This window comes from Macaca nemestrina, chromosome 3 (assembly GCF_043159975.1).
Source record: "Macaca nemestrina isolate mMacNem1 chromosome 3, mMacNem.hap1, whole genome shotgun sequence".
NCBI lineage: Eukaryota > Metazoa > Chordata > Mammalia > Primates > Cercopithecidae > Macaca > Macaca nemestrina.
In genome coordinates, this window is record NC_092127.1 from 123,459,042 (window position 1) to 123,478,306 (window position 19,265).

Here is a 19,265-nt window from a genome sequence, read left to right on the forward strand (position 1 = left end):
GCAATGAAGAAGAAGCAGAGTCCCAGGGGAAAGTCAGGTTTTAGATAAAGCAATGAAGTGAATATGACTTATGATGTGAATATTTGTGTCCCTTTAAAATTTGTGTGTTAAAAATTTAAGTCTCAAAATAATAGTAGTAAGAGGTGGGGTATTTTTAGATAATCAGTGTCCTTATAAAAGTGTTTCCAGGGGGCTACTTGCCCACTTCCAATATATGCAAACACAGCTAGAAAGCACTGTCTATAAGGAACAGGCCCTCAACAGATATCAAGTCTGCCAGTGACTTTTCTTAGCTTCTCAGACGCCAGTACCATGAAAAATAATTTTGTTATAAGCCATCTAAAGTCTTATTGCAGCCCAAACAGACTAAGACAGAAATTGCTACCGAGATTGAGATGTTGTTATAACAAATGCCAAATAAGTGGCTTTATAGAAAGCCTCAATTTTCTTAGATAATATCTAGGTGGTCATGAATTGAATGTTGGTAGATATATGAATGATAAAGACCAGTTTGATGAGGTTTTAAGGAAAAATTAACATGTGATCAGAAACAGGAAAAAAAAGTTTACCCTTGTTACAAAGTGACAAACAACTAGGGTGAATTGGTTTTGTGTCTTAGTGTTTTGTATTAGGTAGAAGTTGAAAGTAATAAAACTTAGTACTTGGCTAAGGTAATTTCTAAGTAAAGTGTTGAAGTTGCATCATGGTGTCTCTTAAATGCTTACAGTAAAATGCAAGAAGAGAGAAATTATACTAAGACAATTTTTAATCAAAAGAAAAAACCTAAAGATCTAGAAAATTCTCAACCTGCACATATTGAAAAGAATGAGAAACAGTATTCAGGAGAGAATACCAAGGATATGGCCAAGTGATGATTAAACAAGCTTAGTATGGATTGAACATTTCTATGAAAGTCAGGTGTTATTCATCAATCTGGGTAATGGGTAGAGGCTGGAAGAGTTTTGAGTTACATGTTAGAAAATGTCTACATTGCCATAAACAGTTGATTAAGGGCAATTCTGGTGAGGCTTCAGAAGAAGAAAAGAACTGCTTCATGATTATATTTATTTGAAGTATCTAAAATAGTCAAATTAATAAAACGCAGTGAGTAGTATGGTGGTTTCCAGGAACAGGAGGGAAGAAATAAAGAGCCGCTATTTTATAGGTATCCAATTTCAGTGATAGAGATTTGCTGTACAACATTTTGCCTGTAGTTGGAAATACTTTATTTTGCACTTAAAATTTGTGAGAGGGTACCTGTCATGTTCAGTTTCTTTAACCACAATTTAAAAATGAAGGGAAATTAGTAGTATTTTTCAACATTTTTTGGTTAAGAGAGAGCATTTTTTAAATTTTATACCATTGGTGGAGATGTGGGGCTCAAACTACTGCAAGTAGTAAATAGTTCTCAAAATTATTTAACATGAATTATTCTGGTTTCAGGCTCTGAAACAAACAAAAGAAGTTTAATTTGGTTTTCCATATACATTTGTGAAACAGATTATTTTTAAAGTAAACTTTATATTTTAAAATAATATTGGAGGTATAGAAAGTTGCAATGACAGTGCAGAGATTTTCCTTTTGCTCGTCACCCAGTTTTACCTATTGTTGCCAAAAAATGAAGGAGTTGTGCTTTCATGTCTTAAGTGTGAGGAGTGGACTAGCCTAGACATTTCTCAGGAAAGAGAACCTAGAATCCAGAGAACTCTGGGTAGAATAAACAAATCCAAATATATTATGTCATTGATGATTTAGGCAGAAGATAGAACCCACTCTAGTCTTTTGAATGGAAGAAATTTACTATTAAAAAATATTAACTATTTAAAGGGCATGATCTACAAAAATGAGAAAAGCAAAACTCTAATGAGTACTGGGACAGTAGATGTAAGGATTAGCTATGACTTTTAGAAATAAAGGAAAGTATCCAAAGAAAGAACAAACTTGGAATAACCTGCTCTACTTCAAGGTGGAGATTCAGATCCTATTAGAGCAGAAGTTATTGTGGCCTACTAGCTGGCAGAGAAGATCTCTGAGGTTCCACAGGCTAAGTTTAGTGAGCAGGACTTCACTCAATGAGTGCCGTTGATACTTGTAAGGAAGCTGCTGGTATGTCTGCGAAACTAACTAGGAAATTTCCCATTGGGATTCTGGTGAAATTTATTATTAATCTGTCTACAAAGATGCTAGCAAAACTGCCAGAAATGTACTTAATGAGGTACTAGCAAAACTTGCTGGTGTGCCACTGAGCCTCTGGCACAGCACTGGTAAGAAACTCATTTGCTGACAAAGAAGTTGCCAATGCCAGGGAGTCACTGATGGCAGCCATGCTGTGAGGACAAGAGGCAAAGTTCCAGAATCAGAATCCCCTTCTGCTTGTGGTGTCCTCTACTGACAAGGCTACCATTTTTCTGGATGGCAAAGGAAATATGGTAACAGGGCCCAGCCCCAGTATCATCAATCAGGGCAAATGAAGGTAAATTTAGAGATGAGAGGCAATTAATTGCTAATTGGTTCACATATTAGATGCAATATCAATTAAGAGTACATGTAACAAGGACACAAATATCCTTCCTTTGTTCAGATGTGGGAAAAAATGTATAGCTTCTTTATTTCTTTATAACGCTTCCTCATGAGCCAAAAGTGTCTGAGTAGCAGAAAAATGAAACTTACTATATTTTACTCCAATCCTTTACATTTATTAAATTGTTATAATGTAAACATCAATTTTAGAGATGTACTCAGTATGGTTATATGAAATGTTCTTCCTCTTAAATTACCTCTCACTCCTACAACTAAATCAAAGATGGCTGGAAAGATGTGTGCTCAGGTTAATGCAGCCTCTTAGTAATGAGTGGAAGAATCCTTGGAGCTATGCAGTGTCCTCTACATTACCTTATACCTGATGGTTAATATTCGGTGTCAGCTTGATTGGATTGAGTGACGCCTAGATGGCTGGATAAAGTATTGTTTCTGGGTGTTTTCTGTGAGGGTGTTGCCAGAGGAGATTGACATTTGTGTTGGAAAAGGAGTGGAAGATCCAGTCTCAATGTGGGTGGGCAGCACCCAACCGGCTGCCAGCTGGCTAGAACACAGCAGGCAGAAGAAGATGGAATAACCTTGCTTGCTGAATCTTCTGACTTTCTTCTTCTTGTGATGGATGCTTGCTTCCACTCCTTCTTGCCCTTGGACATCACACTCTAGGTTCTTCAGGCCTTGGACTCTGGGACTTGCACCAGTGGCTTTCAGGGGTTCTAGGGCCTCTGGCCACAGACTGAAACCTGCACTGTTGGTTTCCTTGGTTTCCAGGCTTTTGGATTTGGACTGAACCACTACCGGCTTCTCTCTTCCCCAACTTACAGATGACCTATCGTGGGATCTCACCTTGTATAATGTAAGCCAATTCTCTCTGATTAACTTCCCTTCATATATACATATATCCTATTTGTCTGTTTCTCTGAATATTTCTGACTAATATACTATATATCTCAATGAGAAGGTAAATGGTCTTGTCTGTTACTTGGACTGATTAGTTTTAAAAGTAAGACTGGTCTCATATGCATTTTAGGCAAGGAGTGTCCAAATCTATTCTTAAAGCTAAAACTTCCTGTCATTTTGCCTTAGAAATCTACATATGTAGTGAATTCCTGGTGTCTGGATTTCATTGACTCAATAAATGTCAGTTGTTGTCTTTGGCATTCTTTTACTATCACATTTAAGAATTTCTGGTATGCTGGATCAGCTATGGGAGGTGATGATCACCAACTCAGTTTCATTTATCTACTTACTGTGCTACCTTTTTGTATTCTGACCAATAAATGGTTTGGTGGGCATTTCCTAAAGGCAGGCAGACTTCTAATAGTGAAACTGGAGATACTTGATACCACCTAGAGCTTCAAAAGCCACACCCAAATAATGGTGTGTTCCTAAAGACTACACACTTTCATGTATACCTACAAGAGTGGGGAATAGCAGAGATAAAATCTCTAGCTTCTCCCTATTCACTCTTATGTTCTCCACTTTCCCTCAGAGGCAATAAGGACCTGTATCAAGTTTTGCCTTTTATAATATCTCATTTCTTCCCTACACTAACCTTATGACAGTCTTACTGATATTACAGGGTAGAACTCAGCTTACTGACTAGCAAGGAAAAACTGAGTTATTTTTGAAAACATACTGTCATTATAATACAAAAAGAGCATTTGCCACAAATATATATGACAATAAACTAATATTCTAAATAATAACTTCTTTCAAATTGGTAAGAAGTGATACTCAATGGAAAGATATTTAAGACACAAATAGTGTACATTTAATCGAATAACTGAAAATGACTAACAAACTTTTTTAAATGTTCAACTTTACTAAAATTCAAGCAAACAGAACAAATGCCATTTAAAATGATATGGAGACTGGACGCGGTGACTCATGCCTGTAATCCCAGCACTTTTGGAGGCAGAGGTGAGCGGATCACGTGAGGGTCAGGAGTTCGAGACCAGCTTGACCAACATGGAGAAACCTGGTCTCCACTAAAAATACAAAATTAGCCAGGTAATCCCAGCTACTCGGGAGGCTGTAATCCCAGCTACTCGGGAGGCTGAGGTAGGAGAATTGCTTGAACCCAGGAGGTGGAGGTTGCAGTGAGCTGGGATTGCACCATTGCACTTCAGCCTGGGCAACAAGAGTGAAACTTCGTCTCTAAATAAACAAATAAATAAATAAAACATATATTATATATGTATACATATACACTTAGTTTATCAATTCACAGAGATAAGAGAATAATGACCATCTATATTTGCAATGCTATAAAGTATGTAATCAGTCTGAAAACCAGGACTAACAGATTTCACTGAAAATGCCATTGTGAAGTCAAGAATACAATAACAATTAATATATATATAAAAGATTTAACCATCTTAAATACCTTGTAAATCATGAGAAGCACATAATGTTTTTAAAATATTGTAGTAAATAGAAACATCCAGTCACACTGATCTTATATGGGTACATCTGAACATATTTTAGCCAAATCATAGGTAAATTTCTTAAACTTCTCTTAAAGTTGTTGATAAGAACACTAAAAACTAAAAATGTGGTCCTTCAGTGACTAGATAATAACTTAAAAATGTTGTAGGACTAACAGTAAATAATGGCATTAACTCAGAATTCTATAAGAAATGTAACCTCTATTGATTCAACCACTTAAGTCCCTCACTATTAACTACAAAGGTCGTAAATTGTGCTTACTTACCTTCTCATTTAAGCAACACATCATTAACAATTAACTTCACAGAAGGCATAAATAGTATTCAGAGTGCAATTTAAAGTTCTTTAACAAAAATTATCAGAATATAGAAACCAATTTCCTTAGATAGGAGAGAAAGATTTACTTCACAAAAAAAATGATCCAGAAGTGAGTTGGCTAGTGATACCAGGACGTCTCTACCATCCTCCAGCTGTGGCTCCCATTGTTACTGTTTTCAATTATTCCCCAGCCAGTGACAAGGAAGAAATGAAAAGTCAAAGACAAATGTCATGATCTAAGAACATGACTCACTTTCCAAATTTCACTATGTTTACACTACCTTGTTTTAAATTTAAGTCACATGGCCATATACCAGTGCAAGGGAGTCTGGGAATATAGTCTTTGGCTGGGTAGCCAAACCAAACTAAAACTCGGATATCCTCTTATCAACCAGAACAAGGAAGAATATTGAGAGATCTTTAACAGTCTGCTTTTTGCCCTACTAAATGATCTGCAATAATGTAGCTGTCTGCCTCATGTACTTAGGAAAGTGAATGTATAATGTTCTAGTTTCCATTGTCTTTATCTTGAATGCTCTGGGTTCTCTCTGCTGTGATTATTATGCTGCTATGTGCTGAATTTATAACAAGTTCTTTTTAGGAATAATAATCCTTACCTTCCTGGAGTTTGGTTTGAAAACAAATTCTCAACTTACCTGAAAATTTGTAAGACCATTAAAATAGCCTTACCAACAAGCAAGCAATACTAATTTAAGGTAACATATTGCTTCAGACCATAAATATAACTTTGGAACCACTTAAAGTTTTCTGACAGAATTGCATGCGATCTATACTCACTTTTCATATTTCTATGTTTTTTTCTAACCCATGACAATTTTGTTTCTGTCCTTCATACTCTTAATCATGAAATCTAGAATAAAGAGCAAGTTTAGCAAAGAGACATGGGAATGAACATCTTTAGTCATAAAGGTTGAAAGATGGCCACATTATTGTGCAGACAACTAAAATATCAAAGAAATATCAAAGAAATAAGTAGGAAATACAGCAAAATGAGAGATAAGAGATGTATGTGAGTGTTCACATATTGTCTGTAAGTTTATCTATAGATAAGAAAAGACATCAATTTAAGTGTATAGCAATAAAATGTAAATAAAATGGAAGATTAAAGTAGCAGTTCAAAGAAACAGAGCTGTATGGATATTAAACATATGGTGAGTGATTTTATTATAGCCTCTGGGTACTATTAAAAGGCCCACAAGTAATCTGATTGCTTGTCCCATCTGGAATCCACAAAGCTTCAGGTTAGTTGCTGTGTACCTAACTGCATGCCCTCAGAATAATTGGTGCTGTCTTATTTTTTTTTTCCTTATTAGCATTCTCCATCATTCCCAAAAATGACATGGAAAGAGTACCCAAAGTACATAACTGAAGATGGCAAAGGAATCTCATCTGTTATTTTTGTCTTAGCTCATCAGTCCCTTTCTTTTGATGTTTTACCGAGGGATGAACGTTTTATTTCACCTTGTCTCATTCAGTGGCTTAAGCTTAGAAGTTTTGCCAGTTTGAAACACGTCATAGTCTATATTCCAATCAATGTGGATATGAGTGCGTGTATGTGTATTGTATGCACCATTTTTTACAAGACAAAGGCATTCTAAAACCCTTTTAATCAATAAAGCCTTGAATTATTGACTGGAAGTTTTCTTTGTGTACTACTACACTTTCCCGAAAATTTGTCTCTGTTTTAGATATTTGTTAGTTGTGCTAATTTGAGAGGCATTTGCCAAACAATGTGTGCATGAATTGTTAGCACTTTCAAAGAAAAGAAACACAAGGCAGCCTAGGAATTTACAAGGAATCCATTATTTCTTTATCTATTATAACTAGACCAAATAAATGACCCTTTAGTAACATTTTTCCCCCACCCTGCCCCTCCAACTTCCTTCTTTCTCTTGTTCTGTGTTCTTGCCTTTTGAGGTGTTAAAGTAATTAATTCAAAAAAACAAAAAGCAAACCTGACTTGTCATCTTTCATGGTGACTGGAAAATCAATATTCAGCCTCTTCCACGTCAGGGAAAGCTAGTAAATACAAAGATTGGACCCTTTAACATAAACAATTTGCAAAACCAATTTACTGGAAATTACTTAAAAATGCCCATGCCAAATCTATTAGTTATAAGACTGAATACTTATAAAATTTTATTCTAGCCTCATATTTTCCTTTTGAATGTATGTAGATCGATTGTCTTATTTGATATACATGCATTTAATCACCATTAATTGTAGTTTCAAAATTTTCTCAGTTTTAATCAGTTTAATATATGTTTAGCTTCCCGTTTTCTTTCATATTGTTTTAAATTTATTTTCTCCAAAACTAGCTATCGTAACTTTATTTTTTAATGTATTGATAAGGACTTTCATATTCAAACCCAGCCTCTCTTAATCCCTAATTCAAAACAAAACAATGGGGCTGGAGAAAAGAAAGGTGTTTAACACCAACAAATTTTAAGTGAGACAGACAATATAAGATTGAATACAGGAGGAATCCACAATAAATGTGAAGCAGATGAAGCTAGATTAAAACATTCTAATAATATTTATAAGACTTCAACTTTATACCAATTAGAATATGGGTACCAGCTGACTTCTATGGGGATGGTTTTGGGGATGAGGGAGGAATAGACACTGAAATTTCATTTTCCTCATACAGCAAAGTCATATCTTCAAATCCATGCAGAGATATAAACTACATAGGAACTAAGCAGAAAATATGAAGGGGGTTATAAATGTGAGGCAGACATATCAGAACACAGTAAGTAAATTCTTGGCAGGTCATTTTAGACAAGGGGCTGTGCAGATAAAGCCTGAGATGGGGTCAGAGACCAGATTAATCTTTCTTATTGCTATAATGAGTTATCAAAATGTAACAAATACACCGCCGAGAGAGATATACTGAAGAACACACAGGACTGCATTTAATTTTATTTGACAAATCAAATTTTGTAATTATTTTCTCAGGTTTTTAATTTCAATGTGACTGTAAAAATTATTCGCTTGTGTATATGCATTACTTTGTTTTAAAATAGTATCTCCTGGCCGGGCGTGGTGGCTCACGCCTGTAATCCCAGCACTTTGGGAGGCCAAGGCAGGAGGATCACCGAGGTCTGGAGTTCAAGACCTGCCTGACCAACATGGAGAAACCCCATCTCTACTAAAAATACAAAACTAGCCGGGCATGGTGGCACATGCCTGCAATTCCAGCTACTCTGTGGGCTGAGGCAGGAGAATGGCTTGAACCTGGGAGGCAGAGGTTGCTATGAGCTGAGATCCCGCCATTGCTCTCCAGCCTGGGCAACAAGAGCCAAACTCCATCTCAAAAACAATAAATAAATAAAAATAAAATAAAACAAATAATATCCCCTAAATTTACATATAATGATGCATGAAACATTGATTAGGAATAAGATAGTTGCATTATTATTTCTTTACATTTATATATAAACAATAATGTAATCATCTTTTTTTTTTTTTTTAGACCGAATCTTCCTCTGTCACACAGGCTAGAGTGCAGTGGTGAGATCTCTGCTCACTGCAACCTCCATCTCTGGGTTCAAGAAATTCTCCTGCCTCAGCCTCCCAAGTAGCTAGGATTACAGGCATGAGCCACCATGCCCGGCTATTTTTTGTGTTTTTAATACAGACAGGTTTTTTTTACCATGTTGGCCATGGCTGGTCTCAAACTCCTGACCTCAGGTGATCCACCCACCTCAGCCTCCCAAAGTGCTGGGACTCTAGGTTTTAGCCACCACACCCAGCCCAATTTTTACAGATGTATTTTTCATTTTTAAATAATTTATTTCAAGACATGGATTTTATTTGCTTATATATGCCTATATACATATAATTTATATAAATTAATATTTTTGAAATATCTATATAAATAATGATTTGGTTTCAGGAAAGCATTTTTAAGTATGGTATACTTTATTAAAATAGAAATCATCAGAAAAATGTTTGCATTTATAAGCTAACATATATATACTTAAACTGTGTGTATGTGTGTGTGCATGTGCTTATTTTAAGTATTGTGGTCACTGTGGAATGGTTCCTAAAAGCCAATTGTAGCCTACTGATTCACTTAGCTTTCTTTATTATAGAGATAGAAAAGATATTCACCTCTTTACATTGCCTGTCATTTAGGGGTGGCCAGATATCATAGTTCTGGACAATGTGATACAAGCAGAAGTACTTGAGAAAGTTTTCATCAAGGTTTAATGAAAAGGTGATTTGTGTCCTTTCACTTTTATCTTTCCTGAAACATAGACATAAAGCTTAGAGGTAAAACAGCCACCTTGCAAAAACCATACACCAAAGATGGAAGGGTGAGATGTGAGAAGGAGCTGAGGTCACATAATGATACTGGAATAACATATTTATCCTGGTCTGCATCCCTCTGAGGTCCTCGTTGTTGAAATGAATAAATCTATTATTATTTAAGCCACAGTATTACAATTTTCTGTTTCTTCCATCAAAAAGCAATTCTAACTGATATAACTAGCATATAAATTTTGAAAGCTTTCTTGACGAATTGTATTTTAACAAAATATATTATTCTATACTTCCTGAAAGCCTATGAATAGAAAATATATTTTAAAGAATAATAACTTCATAAAATAGTACTTTCAATTTTTAAATTTTTCCATTGCCAGTATTTTATAATAGTGGCTATGTTGGTTAAACGAAATATCTACAAGTAAAATTTTTATTTTTATTTTTTCTGTGAACATTACTACAGTATGATTCTCACATGCTGGCTTAAATTTTACTTGCCATAACCTGAAACATGCCTTTTGTCAAAATAAAATCATGAAATATTAAAATCAAAAATTATTATTGAAATCATCAAACATCTGTTGATTGCTTAATATGGTACCAAATTAGACTTTCTTGGGAATAAAAAATATATATTATTTGTCGTGAGATAATGTAAAATGAAACTTCATGTGAACAAAGAAAGCGAAAGCAAGATGCCAAACCCTCCACAAAAAGACTTACCATAAGACAAACTGCTATAACAAGCCCCTCTTAGACATCACATTTTTCTGATGAACTGCAGTCTCTTTCGGTAAAATGAATACAACTTTGACCGAAGATGTTCCTGCTGGTCTTTGACTCTTGAGCACTGACATTACTAATGGTGGTTTTATATTTTTTAATTTTTATTTATTTTATTTTATTTTTTTTAGAGATGGGGGTCTCATTCTTTCACCCATACTGAAGTACAGTGGCAGAATCGTACCTCACTGCAACCTCCAACTCTTGGACCCAAGCTATTCTCCCACCTCAGCCTCCCGAGTAGCTTGGACAACGCCTAGTGTGCACACCACCACACCTGTTTCTGTTTTTGTTTTTTCTTTTTTCTTTTTTTTTTAGAGAGAGACAGAGGAGGATGTGTCTCCTTATATTGCTCAGGCTGGTCTCGAACATCTAGCCTCAAGCAATCCCCTTACTTTAGCTTCCCATAATGCTAGAATAGCAAGCATGAACCACCACTCCTGGTCCCCAATATTGCTTTTGTATTGATTAATTCACTTCACATTTTTATAACATTTAACATTTGCAGCAATATTAATTCAAATGAATAAACTAAGTTGCAAACATCATGGCAAACTGTAGTACCATCCAACTGTATCAAAGCTGTCTAACCCTTTAATATGCCAACACTGCCCCACATCTACGGCCAACCACCTCCTCATAGATTACCAAGGAAAATAAATCATAGGTAAGTGTTACTTAATATATGCGTATAACAGACTAACATGGCTGAACTAGATAATTGATTTTAGAGACATTGGTAGGATAAATCTGTAATGACCAATTGAATCTGGTTTCACTTCTATTTTATTCACAATTTTGAGAATAGGTGAGGCATAATATAATCTGTTTGTGAACATAAATCTGGTGCCTGTGAATAGGAAAAAAAGACTGGATAAATATTAGGAGGGATGTGGAGAGCTGAAAAAGTGTGAAGAATATTACATAGTTCCCATCTGCACTTCATAATTTCTCAGTACATTATTTTAATTAATTCCATACAGTACCATAGTTGTATATTTTTGTACACTTTCAGTCATTTGTCAAAAGTACTTTGTGGTGTTTTTTTTAAACAGTTTGTCTACAATGCCTACTTTAATTATTTCAGAAATCAGGCACTTAAAAATTCATTGAAGATTGAACCAATTATTTTTCTTCACAGACATAATTTTACCTCTTTGCCATTTTTTTTCATAGTTTTTGAGGGATGGGAGACTTTTGCAATTTAAACGCAATGGAAATTATCTTAAGTCAAATTTATAATTATGCTAAATCTTTCCATGCTTGATAAGCTATTCAGCAATAAATTTGTACACTATTTAGCCAGTATTCCTAGACATTTTATCATCTCCTTTTTCTAGTAAAGCATTTGAATCCTAGGATGCAGCAAAAGATAACACTTATAATTGAATATGTCAATAAAAGATACACAATTCAATTTAAAAAGGCTACTGTAACCAGTTTGTAACATATTATAGCTATCATTGAAATAGATGAAAGATAATAGATTAAATACTTTATGGTAATTTTATGATATTAAGATTTGTTTTCTTGTTACAGCTGAACTGAGATTTCTTATCACATAGCTATAAAAGGGATTTCTAGATTTACATATCTAATATTTGCATTATAAAAATAAAGCACCACAATTATTTACTTATCAAGGGTATCCATAACAAATATGCAATAACATAAACATACCCAAATGATTGACACACTTTTTCACTTTGCATCCTGGTATTTTTTTTACTTCTGCCATAGACATAATATATGGTTGAATTCTGAAGGCATGGTAAGGGAAAATGAAAGAAAAAAAAGCAAATATAGCAAAGACCTCATATTATTATTTATTTGGGCTTACTAATCATCAATTTCCTGAAGTTAAGATTTTTTAAAAAATTAATCTATGAGAATAAGTACATTTCCATGAAAATGTGGTAAACAACAAAAATATACCACGATCAATTATCAAACAGTAAGGAGTTATTGGAGAATTATAATCTCTGCTTCAATATGACAAAAACATTACCATTAAAACTTTTTTTGTATAGTAATTAACAAAAAATAAACTTCCTTACGTGAAAATTATGCTTGCATAAAATAAAATTTTTAGCCGTCTAGTAGCATTTTTTTATTGACCATGCTTTTTAAAAATTGCAGTACTTGAAGCATTTTAACAGCATTCACTTGCTTTTGGCATTTTGAAAATATTTATATCATTCATATTGTCCAGAATATTTCCAGAATCATTTTCTACCTTTTTCCATTCTATTCTGTGCCTAAGGAGGCTGAACTTCATGGACTGAGTCAATAGGCCCTCTGACCCTTGAATTTCACACTGGACTTAGGCCGTCTGAAGACAAAATTAGGGGGCAGGGTGACAGTAGGGGTGAAGCATATTATTCTGGCTCCTTTTTTGTCTGGTTGCAGATTAGATACGGCTAATTCACAATTGAAGTTGCAGTTCCTTTCAGGTGGCCATCTGACACTATAGCACTCCCTTCAGGTTGTGGGAAACTCTCCATCTTCCCCACCCCTTGAAGCTGAGAGGTGATGATACTCTTCAACCTGTTAGGCCTAGAGTAGAGGGTTCATTATTCCCTGTTGGTTTTCCTTCACCATGCACATACCTTTGTAAATATCATTTTATTCAACACCCTTTAATTACTACATTTGAGGACTGCAACTGTTTCTGGCTATAATTTGAACTGTTACATTTTTATTGAATTTAGTATAGTATTTTTATATTGGACAATGTCATAATTCAAATATCCAACATTATCAGAAAAGTAAAAATGGATTTTTAGTATACTGACTTATAAGCACATGAGTAAGTGACCTTCAGTAAATACTCATTACACATTTGCCTGCTAACTCAGGGTATAGTTACTCAAAGTTAACTTTTTTGATGCATAGAGTCATTGTAAATTAAAATGTTTTATTAACACTTACAGTTTAAGCTTTAGGTACAAATATAGATATCATGGATCAACAGAAGTTAAATGTTAAAATGAACGGTGCAAAAATGTCTTCTAGGAAAGCTTATCATTTGTACTACCACTAACATAAGAAAATACATATTTCTGAGCAGTAACAGTATGGATTTTGTACATTTTTTTAAATTTTGTCAGTCAATTAACAAAAAGTAGCGTCTTAGTATTGTTTCAATTAATATTTTGATTGCTAGTGAGGTTGAATTTATTTTTATGTGCATATTGACAATGTGCATTATTCTTTAATGAAATGTCTCCTCAAGTTTTATTCATTTATGTTGGAATAATTAAGCTTTTAGAAGGCTCTGATGTCCAAGATTTTATTGAGGGCAAATTATAAATTATGATGTTTTCCATTGATATAAGGTAGATGTGGAGGACATTCTTGAGTGAAGATGATGAGTTTTGTTTTGGACAAATGATACATTTGTGGTTATATAAACGACATCCATGTGTAGTCATTTATATGACTAGTTGATTACCCATGGATTTCATTTATATGACATGCGTAGATGGATGGGTAGTTGATTATATGGTATATTAGAGCTTGGTAAAGAGTTTTGCACTGTAAATATAAATTTGTGAAAGTTTAGAATACATAAAATTTAAATAACCTAAATGATTAGTGTGTAAAGTGATTTTTTAAAAATACAATATTATAGAGAGTACCAATTTAATGGCTTTGGAATGAAGTTCATGTAGAAGAGGCAGAAGGTGCAGAGAAGGAATAGAAAAATTGGAAACATGTAATATCATAGAAAGTGAGAGAAAATGTTATCACATATTGGGAAAGGTCAAATAAAATGGAAACAAAAAAATTATAATTTTTTAAGTAACAAAAATGCTTCCTTAGTGACTGTGTTGAGAGACATTGTAGTGTTATGGCAGAACTAGCAACATTAGAACATGAAGAACGAATGAAAGACAAGTAACTGAAGATGAGGGTGTAAAAACTGTCATGAAAGGACTTTTATTGTGAAAGAAAATAGAGACAATTTTATTTGCAGGAAGTTGTGGAACTGAGGGAGTTCCAGTTAGTATTTCTAAAAAATTAAACTGTAAAAAGAATTGAGCATATTTTAACTCATTAAGAATTAAATAAAACTTAATTAAGACTTAATTATTAATGAAGAAACTAGGTGTATCAGAAAACTACAAGCAACAATAGACAAGGGGTGACTGATAGAGTTACGTAACAGAGAGAACAGGAGGGTATAAGATCCAGGGCATCAATAGAAAACTAAACTTGATAACATAAATGACTTGCAAATCATTGGTAAAGATGCGATTATGTGTATCAGTGCAAAAGAATTATGATAAGTGAATAATATTAGTTTGATGGTAAGTAGATTCTCTGGAAAATATAAATTAATTTTCCTGAACATGCAGGAAAAATGAGGTGGGTGATAAGATTGAAAATTCAAGTATTGTAGGAAAGTTTAAAGTAGTTTCTGAGGACAAGCAGCAGACTGGGAGAAAACATTAGCAAAGCACATATCTGGTAAAAGATTTGTATCCAGAATATGCACACAAAAAAATGTCATGACTCAATAAGTAGGCAAACAACCCAATTTTAAAACTGACAAAATTAGGCCCAGTGCAGTGGCTTATGCCTGTATATCCAGCACTTTGGGAGGCCAAGGAGGGTGGATAACCTGAGGTCAGACATTCGAGACCAGTGAAGTTTTTATTTTTAGTAAAAACCCCATCTCTACCAGAAATAAGAAAACTAGCTGGGTGTGGTGGTGCATGCCTGTACTCTCAACTACTCAGGAGACTGAAACATGAGAATTGGTTGAACCCAGGAGGCAGAGGCTGCAGTGAGCAGAGATCGTGCCACTACATTCCATCCAGACTGGGCAACAGAGCGAGATTTCTAAAAAAAAAAAAAAAAAAAAAAAAAAATGACAAAAATATTAATAGACAAAAAAATACAAATGACTAATAAGCACATAAAACAATATTTAACAGCATTAGTCATTAGGTAAATGCAAATAAAAATAAGAAAATAACATTTCACGACGTCTAAAGCAGCTATAATTTTAAAAACAGACAACAAGTAATGGCAATGACGTGAAGAAACAAAAATCTTCATACATTGCTGGTAGAATTAGACAATGAAGCAGCAACATTGAAAACAATTAATCAGGTTCTCAAAAAGTTAAAAATAAAACTAGCATATGACTCAGCCATTCTACTCCTTAGGTATATACACAGGGAAATGAAAATATATGTCCACAAAAAGACATGCACGGTAACATTCATAGTAACATGATTCATTATAGCAAAAACCTGGAAACCACCTAAAAGTTTATCAACTAGTGAATAGATAGATATAATGTAGTACATATCCATAAATTGGAATACTATTTAACAATATAGAGGGATAAACTGATGCATGCTCTTACATATAAACCTCAAAAAACCAGAAGCCAGACTCAATAGACTATGTACTGCATAATTCCTTCTATAAGAAAAGTTCATAAAGCAAACGTATAGATAGAAGGCAAACTACTTATTACCTAAAGGTGGGAACAGTAATTTACTATAAATAGGCATGAGGGATTTTATTGGAGGGGTAAAAATATTCTAAAACTGACCTATGGTGATGATGAACCACTTCGTGAAGTTTGGATTTACCTACAAAAATGAAGAGTGCCGGTAGAAATAAATGAAGGTAAAAGAGAATATTGTCTTTTTCTTACTTTAGTTGCACAAAAATATAACCTTATAGTCATAGTATTACCAACATATTAAGTGTATATAGAACACAGACAAGTGAAATGAATGAGGGCAATGTCTCAAGGGTTGGGAGGGAGACACTAAGAATATTTCATTATCAACTACCTTCACTGCATGAAGTGTTATAGTGTTATATGAAGGCAGACTTAGATTAAAAATATAATTTGGAAACTATATAACCTAAAAACTATATAAATTTAAAAATATTGGAAACTAGGGCAAGCACTAAAAAAAATTGGAATCAACCCAAATGTCCATCAGTGACAGATTGGATTAAGAAAATGTGGCACATATACACCATGGAATACTATGCAGCCATAAAAAAGGATGAGTTTGAGTCCTTTGTAGGGACTTGGATGCAGCTGGAATCCATCATTCTTAGCAAACTATCACAAGAACAGAAAACCAAACACCGCATGTTCTCACTCATAGGTGGGAACTGAACAATGAGATCACTTGGACTCAGGAAGGGGAACATCACACACCGGGGCCTATCATGGGGAGGGGGGGAGGGGGAGGGGGGAGGGATTGCATTGGGAGTTATACCTGATGTAAATGACGAGTTGATGGGTGCAGCACAGCAACATGGCACAAGTATACATATGTAACAAACCTGCACGTTATGCACATGTACCCTACAACTTAAAGTATAATAATAATAAATAAATTTAAAAAAAAAATAAAAAAGACCACTAAAACAAAAAAAAAGATATTCTGAAATATATATACATAAAATGGAATCATATAAAATACTCAAACCAGAAAAGGCAAAAAAAAAAAAAAAAAAAACCACATAGAATCAATGACCAAATGAAATAAATAGGAACTAATATCAACATATTATAAATTAATCCTTCTGTATCAATAATTTTTATAAGAATGAATGGTTTAAATAAACCAATAAAAGACAGAGTCTGGTAAGACTGATTTAAAAGTGAATGGTCTAAATAAACTAATAAAAGAGTCCGGTAAAGTTGATTTTTTTAAAAGACCCAAGTATACACTATAAGAAAGAAATTAACGGGGGTGGGGGTGGTGACTCATGCCTGTAATTCCAGCACTTTGGGAGGCCAAGGCAGGTGGATCAGGAGGTCAAGAGTTTGAGACCAGTCTGGTCAACATGGAGAAACCCCGTCTCTACTAAACACACAAAAAGTTAGCCGGGCATGGTGGCATGTGCCTGTAATCCCAGCCACTTGGGAGGCTGGGCCAAGAGAATTGCTTGAACCCAGGAGGAGGAGGTTGCAGTGAGCTGAGATCGCACCATTGCACTCCAACCTGAGCAACAGAGCAAGACTCTGTCTCAAGAAAAAAAACAAAAAATAAAAAGAAAGAAATTTACTATAAATATAACAATTCAGATTCAGGTAGGTTAGAAGTAAAGCGATGAAAAAGAAATACATTCTAAATTAATTAAAAGAAGGAAGGAGTAATTGTATTAATGTGGAACAAAGTATATTTTCAAACAAGTAAAATTATCAGAGATAAAGAAGAATATTTTATAATGAACAAAAGATTCAGTTTTCCAAGAAGACATGACATGCATACATGTGTATACACCTAAAACAGAGCATCAACATACGTGAGGGGTGGATGGGAAACTTATGGAAGTGAAAGAGAAATAGATAAATTTGCTTTACTTGGAAACTTCAATAATTCTCTTTCAGTAATTGCTATATCAAGCATGCAGAAAGTTAGGACAGATATAGTTGATTGAACAACACTGTAAATCAATTTCATCTAATTGACATTTATAGAACACTTCTTCCAACAACAGCAGAATACACATTCTTTCTTAACTTATATGAAATAATCACCAGGATGAACCACATTCTCTGTAATTAATCACACAGCACACCTTAATTTATGCAAATTTTAAAAATTATTTAGGAGGTTGAGGATACCAGGGTAAAATGCAGAATGTGGCATAAAAACCTAACACTAGTAGAAATGTATGAAACAAACTCACTGAAACGTGGGGGAAAAGGTGCTGACCTAGATACTATGAAAATAAGTTGCACACTAACTGCCTTTTTGTTTTGTGCTATTTTTTCAAGATGCTTATAGAGAAAACAGCCTTGGAGAATAGAGAAACTGTCTTCTTTTGGGGCAAAAGGCACATTTATACACTATACAGGATAATAAATACTCTTTCTCTCTCTGAGACAAAAGTCAAGCTGACTTATTCCCTAAAAAGATTCAGATTCTCTAAGCTTGATGTTTCTTCAGTCACCAAATACCCAATTGGGCAAGTGCTACCTGGTACCCTTCATATTACCCTGTAGGATTAGGGACTTTAGCTACTGCTATAGCTGTGAGTGATAAACTGTCTTTAGTCTCTAATTCAGAAAACTTATATACTCTGTCAGCAACCATGAAATTGTGGAAGACTAATATTTAGCTTAGAAGGAATTTAAAATTTTAGATACTTCAAAGATTTTGTATACATAGACCCAGCACTAGAAAAATGTCATTATAAGCTTAGCTAATTTGAATGTATGTCAATGAATTATAGTTTTGAAAAATTCTTAAGCCCGAAGAACTAGAGCACATATTATGGGTCCCATCTAGTAGTCCCTGTAAGCTAGTCTATTCCTTCAACTACAACTAGTATTACTAAGTGTTACAGTAGTTGATTGGTAAATAATTATGAGTTGATTAGGTCCTACTAGTTGTATTTGTTTTCTATTACTTCCATAACAAATCACTACAAACTTGTCTGCTTAAAACAACACAAATTTATTATTTCACAGGTCTGTAACTCAGAAGTCCTGTAGACTCATCTCATTTCTTTGCTACAGGACCCACAAGACCAAAATCAAAGTGCTGATGAGTGAGGCAGTATCCACTGTCAGGTCGTGGCAGAATTTAGTTCCATATGGTTGTAGTACTGTGGTCCCTGTTTCCTTCATGATTGTTGGGTGAAGATTGCTCTCAGCTTCTAGAAGGTACACACCTTTCTCTATTTGTAATCCTTTTTCTCTATCTTAAAAGCCAGAAAGAGGTGGTTGAGTCTGTCTCGTGGTTTGTATCTCACTGACTTCTTTTTCGGGCTGATTTCACTTGCTTTTTCTATCACATATTTCCGGTTGACAATTGTGCCGCCTTCTTTTGCTTTTAAGGGTCCATGTGATGAAAGCAGACCACTTCAATAATCAGGGATATACATAT